Consider the following 7,491-nt stretch of genomic DNA (forward strand, 5'->3'; position numbering starts at 1 on the left):
AATTCACCCAAATGTCCATGTCTGTGACAACTGGATTAAAGAAAATGTGGAGCACATACTACCCGATCGGAGATTATTATGCAGGCCATAAAAAGGATGATATTTGTGTCGCTATTGTAGGGAGCATGGATGCAGCGGAATCCATCATTCTTAGCAAACTATCACAAGACAAGAAAACCAAAACACCGGTGGGCGCGCCGCATGTTCTCACTATCAGGTGGGAAAGAACAATGAGACAACTTGGAGCTTGAGAAGGGGAACATCACACACTGGGCCTATCATGGGGTTGGGAGGAGGGAGTGATTGCATTGGAGTATATACATGAATAAGATAATGAATTCGATGGGTGGCTGACGAGTTGATTGGATTCTTTGCAGGGTGGCACACCACATGGCACACAGTATACATATGTACACAAACTGCACGTTATGCAGCATGTACCCTAGACTTAAAGTATAAAAAAATAAATAAATAAATAAAAAAGAAAAGAGGATTCTAAAATTAGATGAAGAAAAAATAAATAAAACTGAAATAATGCATCATTAGTGACTAAAGGAAATTCTTTGGACTCAGCAAAATGATGACAGGAGATCTGGACCTACTAGTAAGAGTGGAAAGCACAGAAATGGGAAATAATAGGTTTTTTTGTTTTTTGTTTTGTTTTTTGTTTTTTTGAGATGGAGTCTTGCTCTGTTGCACAGGCTGGAGTGCAGTGGTGCGATCTTGGCTCACTGCAACCTCTGCCTCCCATGTTCAAGTGATTCCCCTGCCTCAGCCTCCTGAGTAGCTGGGATTACAGGTGCGTGTCACCACACCCGGCTAATTTTTTTGTATTTTAGTAGAGACAGGGTTTCACCATGTTGGCCAGGATGGTCTCTGTCTCCTAACCTTGTGATCTGCCTGCCTTGGCCTCCCAAAGTGCTGAGATTACAGGTGAGAGCCACCGCGCCCAGCTAATAGTAGGTGTTTATAAAATACTGCTTATTTCTTTTCTTAAACAGTTTAAAAGACAATTAATTAAACCACTATTAATCACAATATTTAGAATTGATGACATATGTAAAAGTAAAATTGAAGACATCACAAATGTAGGAGTAATGGATGTTTACTATTGTTAAAACTTAAGAACTGTAGGGACTTTATACTTACATAGGGAAGAACATGTTTTTTACCATCATCCAGCTAGTTTGGACTCTATTGTTATAGGAATTGTCTACATCACTGCTTGTCATGTCTAACTGCACATTAGGATGGTCTGAAAGAACTTTTAAAAATACAGATAGCCATGCAAGACCATCAACCAAGAAAAAAATAAATCAGTGCTTCCCCAGGAAACAACAACCAGACAGGATTTGGAACCAGTGGTTTAGGTAACCATGACAAACAGTGTATTGGTTGGAGCTTGTTGTTTCTTTTCACTTATTTCTATTCACTTCTCCAAACAAATGCTTTCAGCTACTATTTTCTTTTAGCACATAAAAATCTCCAGAGGAGATAAAATATTTAGAACTCAAGATAAAGACTGTGTTTTTAAAGGCTAATTCAAAATGAAGCAATTGGATTAGATTATTCTTAGGATCTTTTTTCTTTTTTTTCAATTCAAGTAGTGTTTTCTAAATTCACACAACTGAAACATATGAAGGTGAGATGGACAATGTTTGGGGTTAGCCTATAGAATGGTGTTCATCCAAGCCATCAAAACTACAGCACAGAAAGGGTAAAAGCCTGGGTTGAAAAATTCCTACAGAGTGAATTCTCAGAGACCAGCAGAGACACTCTTCATCCTTCTAACATCTTCCAACTACTTGATGATAGCTGAAATTCCACTATATGGAAGACATTATTTTAAAGCATTTCATCTGTTAAAGTACACTTTTCCTGAGAAGCAGTAGTAACACCTTAATCTGTTATCAGCTGTTTATTTTTTAAGGTTAAAATGAGTTTATGGTCTTCCTGTTTGAGATCAGATTCTGCTAGAAAAAGCTACGGAAAACCCTGAGCAAACTTGCTGTAAAATTTGTACCATGGGGTCTTTCCCTTAGCAGAGATTATTTTATCATTAATTCTCTTCTTTCATTTTTCTCTATAACCTTTCTATCTGATCATTCTTTCACAGATACTTACACATTCCTGTTAATGTTTAAAGGGAAGTTTGGATCTTAGCAAAAGCAAAAAAAACTTAAAAAAATTAACAATTGAAGACATGAGGCCAAGAGAGAGATAGTGCTGTGTATTTTCAAGAGGCTGCTACTTTGGCAGTCAGATGGCTTGGGCTGAACCCTGAACTTCCCAGTCATCAGCTATGAGATCATTGGGAAATAGCTTGACTTCCCTGTGCCTCAATTTCCTTGGCTGAATAATCAGCTAACAATATCTGTCCTTTCAATTCCTCAGATGTGTTTTGAGACTTATTTATGAAGGAGGAGAGAGATTTTAAGTAAATGTCCAAATGGAATAAATCTCATATCCTGTCAAAGTTGACGGAAGTGAGTAGCACTATCAAAATTACCAAATTTGTATTGATTTATGTCAAATTAGGCTCTTAAAAGTCGCTAAGCTATATACTTTTCAGTCTTTATAGGAATAATGATTGACCTCAAGAAACTGTTGTACAGTGACACCAAAAATAACCATGCCAATACCCAGAGTTATTTTTTGTTGAAGGTGGAGTGGGCTGTGTGCAAAACTGTGTTTTAAACTACAAAGCAGAGAGATGAAGGAAAATATAAAGTTATAGGAATAAGACACCTCTGTGGGGAGAAAACCATGTAGAGGCACCTGCTCAAACTATTCAGAAAATGAACTCTCGGGAGATAACGGAACCTATCTAAATTAAAACGAAAAAAAGGACATATCTAAAATATTATTCAAATGTATAAGGATGATATACAATAACTTTCTATATCTCAAACTCTTGGCCTCAAGTGATCTACCTGCCTTGGCCTCCCATAGTGCTGGGATTACAGGTGTGAGCCACTGTATCTGGCCTTAAATTGAACTTTTAAAATCCCTTTTTAGTGTTTTCTCTAGAAAGGTGCAAGATACTTTGTTGTTGCTTTTGTGTTTTGATTGAAGACACAGAGTTGCTGCCAACTTAAAAGTAAAGAGTATCTTACAGAGTTTCAGTTCTGCTGATGTGCCCTAAAAAAGCAACTATGGCTTTTGTACCCTTATTACCATGTAAAAATGCATTGTCCAAAAAGGAGTTTTGGATGCTTTTGCATAGTGACTGCAAGGGTAAACCTTTACATAACCTCATTATGAGGTTGCGTGAAATTATAGCTTAGGTTTTCTGCTGAAAGTCTTTGCACATCTTATCTATATACTACTGGGGCTTATCGAGAGAAAAGTAATCCTATGACTATGTCGAGATCAGTGTTGCTATTTCTGTTGGGGATCGTGTTACCATAGTAATATATTCCCTGAGGCTTAGAAAAGACTTATTTTGCCTAAGTGCTATTTTTATTTTATTCAAAATGAAGTAGAGATAAAATCATAAAAAGGTTTTTCTGTTGCCCTTAGATTTAATGCCAATTTCAAGCAGAAGGATAAAAGGTAATCAATGCATATCTGTTTAGCCACTTTATTTTACTATGTGCTGGCTTCTCAGGCCAGCATTGATGTGAATGATGAGAATGGAAATTAGTTTCTGTGATTATTTTATTTTCCCTTTCGATTTGTGGTTTTTCTACAAAGGAAAAGGATCAACTCCACTCCGCAAAATTTGGACTGAATTTCAAGACTGATGCCACGCATATGTCAAAAAAGTCTAAAGATGTACTACTCTCTTAATAATGCCTTCTCTAGAGAGCAGGATGGGCTCCCAGGAAGGTTCAAATGTGGCTTGAGAGATCAGGAGGAGAGGGACTGACTTAGGCTTTTATAGGAGTTAGAGTTCTCGGCCCAGGTGAGGGGTCTTGCATAAGAGTGTGGGTTTGCTTTGTTCGAGTTTCCCACCAGTGCTGAAAAAGGGAGTGTGTGTGGGCTTTCCTAATGGCTTGTCTCGATGTGAGGTGAGAGCGGAAAAGGAGTGGGGCTTGAAAGCTGTTAGAGGTCAGATATCGAAAATGGACCACTCACAATTTTTTAGTAATACCTTTATTCTCAAAGCAGATTGGAAAGACGTGAGTGAAATTTTTGTATACAAATATTTGTACAAATATGTATAGGTGTGTATATGTGTACATGTGAATTCAGATATCAATAAAAGAAAATGACAATTTTTACTCTCTAAAGTTCCCATGCATCATTGGAATGGTTACTATGGAGCTGTTCTGGGATACTCTTCTATAGTGATAGTGAAGACAGATGAGGAATAACCTAATTTTAAGCAGCACTCCCTCCTTTCCTACTCTTTTGCCTGCCGCTCCTTCCTTTTTCTTGGTAGAATTTGTGGGTTGGAGGTAATGATGTTCCTTAGTTCATGGAACATTATTGGTATAGAAAAGTTAAGCCTCCTCCCTTATTCTATTTCATTATTATTTTCTTTTTTTAAAAAAAACTCACTGCACAAAGCATTTCTCTTCTTCCTGTAGAAACTCAGTTGATTGTAAATATATGTTTGTGGTAGAAAAAAAGTATTGTTTTGTGTGTGCATATGATGAGTTTACACAAATATTTTGCTATAGATAATGTATATTTTACTCAGTATTGCACATTAAAATGTATCCATATAGCTATGTGCAGATTGTTTAATATGTCAGACTGCTGCATAACATTCAAATGTATGCTTTTGGAACATTGTAGATATCTGATCCCTTAGTGATAGATGGCTAGAAATCTCTTCTGTAGTCTGTGCTCTTTCTATAATGTTCTGAACTACCATTATGTTCCCAATTCTCCACTGGAAAGTAAACACAATTTTTTCTCCAAGGATCATGCGTGTATGTGTGTGTGTGTGTGTGCGCGCGTGCGCGCACTACATTCTATCATCCTTCAACCTCTCTCTTTTTCTTGCTTATGTGGCATCTATAAGTTGAGTTTAGGTAAGAGAGCCACTAACCCAGGTTTGTTTATTATAGTCTTTTGTATCTCAACGCCCTTGAAACACTTAATTTCATTCTCATAATTCATTAAGTCACGTACTGTGATTAACTACATTTTATTGCGAAGGCAACTAAACTCTTGGTGAAACTAAATCCTATGTGATGAATTGTGAAGTAAAGCTAAACTCTTAGGACCTCTTACAGTGCATTAACTTAGTCAGAATAAGTCTTTAGCAACCAAATTGTGACAAATTCAGCTCATATTTTCATTACAGTCACTAGTGCTTAGTAGTACCCAGAAGAAGTTCTACAAAGAGACGGAGTACTATAAATTATCATCAATTCACTTTGAAACTCTCTGAACTTGACTTGGCATTGCCTGTTATACCATTACATAGTCTCACGTACATGGTTTAAATACAGCTAGAAGGTGTTACCCTACCACAGGATGACATCATGTTTTGAAGAATCCCAATTAAATCTCATGTAGTATGACAGGCCTATAGAGGATTCTCTAAAACACAGCATTTAATCAGTAGTAGATGCCATTCAGTATGACAACTCCTCAAGGCTGGTGCTGTGATATAACTGGCTTAGGATTCCAGAGGTTTGGATTCCTGTGTTGCTTTCATCTCTAACTTGCTATGCAACCTTTTAAATATAGTTTTACTTCACTGAACCTCATTTGAAATTAGACTACTGGAATAGATTATTTTAAAGATTCCCTCCAACTTGAAATTCTGTATTTATAGTACACTGTTAATTTAAATAAAATAACAACTCTCAAATAGTCCTCTGAATAAGGAATTTAAAAATTGTTTATATCTTCATTCATGGTGGTACAAGATGAAAGTACCAATGATTAGTTTTGACAAATATTTTATAAATAATTATGCCTTTTAGATGTATACCAATTACAATATTATTACTGCATAATAATAAGATAATCAATTATGATGACAGCATTTTTAGAGATGATAAATTCTAAAATTTATCATCACTGTTACTTTTCTCTGGGTTAAAGAAACAATTTCTGATGCAGAGAATGATACATAAATAATGATACATAAATTGTATGTCCAAAGACCGTTTTATGATAAAAGAAAACAAACAAAGTTACTAGCTAAGCAGTTTCACAAAAGTCTCCATACGGGAGGAAGAAACAAGACTGATATTGACTTGGCGCATCTATCAGGTGAGATTCATTGAACTAGTTGTAAGAGTGAAAGTGGCGTGTCTCCACTGAAGCTTCAGAGGAAGAAGAATCATCTGCTCATTTATACATTTCTGAGATTCCTTTCAATAGGGGCATTCTCAAATGTAAACCCTAGGTTCTCATGAACAATTATGGACAGAAGAGGGAAGAATGGAGAAACTCAAAGCATAAAATATGTAAAAGAAAAATGGCAGAGAGTTTGTTTTTAATAGCACATAGTATGTGATCCTCTTCTATAACATTCAAGCATCCGTTATCGAAACAAAGACTTTGTGTCTTTGCACAGTTCTACTGGCTATGTGATGTTGTCAACTTTTTAACCATTCTGAAACTCGGTTTCATCATCTTTATGATGGGTATAATAACATATTATTTGGAAAGTATTAGAGTCAGAATTTGTAAAAAAATCTACATTACCTGAATAATGTAGCTTTTCTTATATTTAGTATTAATATCTCCGATAAGGAATTAATAAACAGAGAGAGTGGAAACTCTTAAGTACATTAGTATGTTTATACCATCAGCTGAGTTTGTTGTTGCTATGGTTAGGCTTTGTATCCCCAAATCTCTCAAATCCACTCAAATCTCATCATAAGTTATAATCCTCATAATCCTTATAATCCCCACGTGTCTAAGGAGAGACCAGGTGGAGGTAATTGGACCATGGGGTGCATTTTCCCCCATGCTGTTCTCCTGACAGTGACTGGGTTCTCACAATATCCGATGGTTTTATAAGGTACTGTCCCCGCTTTGCTTAGCACTTCTCCTACCTGCCACCTTGTGAAGAAGGTGCCTTGGTTCCCCTTTGTCTTCTGCCATGATTGTAAGTTTCCTGAGGTCCCCCAGCCATGCTGAACTATGAAACCTCTTTCCTTTATAAAGTTCCCAGTCTCAGGCAGTTTTTACAGTAGTGTGAAAATGGACTAATGCAGTTGCCATTGCGGAAATTTCCCCCACTGGGAAAAAATACCTTAGATAGTTGCCTCTGAATTGGGAACCAGGCTGTGGTTACTTCCTGCCTATGACATAGTCTCACACACACCAGTGCACAAACTCACACATAGCTATGTTTTCAAAAGTCAAAATCAGTTTGAAGTTATCCTTGTGCCACTCTAATCCTGATTGAAACTCATAATTCCTCCTATACTCATGAGTAAAGGGCTTGGGACTTGCATTTCTCACATTTTTTTAAGTCTCCTGGTCTCTTCTGTAGAGCAATTCCTTCACAGATGTCATCTGCTTCTTAACAGAGGGTGAGAAGTTGGAAATAAATAGATTGCTAATGCAAAA

Source organism: Rhinopithecus bieti, unplaced genomic scaffold, assembly GCF_001698545.2.
Source record: "Rhinopithecus bieti isolate Rb0 unplaced genomic scaffold, ASM169854v2 scaffold_35538, whole genome shotgun sequence".
NCBI lineage: Eukaryota > Metazoa > Chordata > Mammalia > Primates > Cercopithecidae > Rhinopithecus > Rhinopithecus bieti.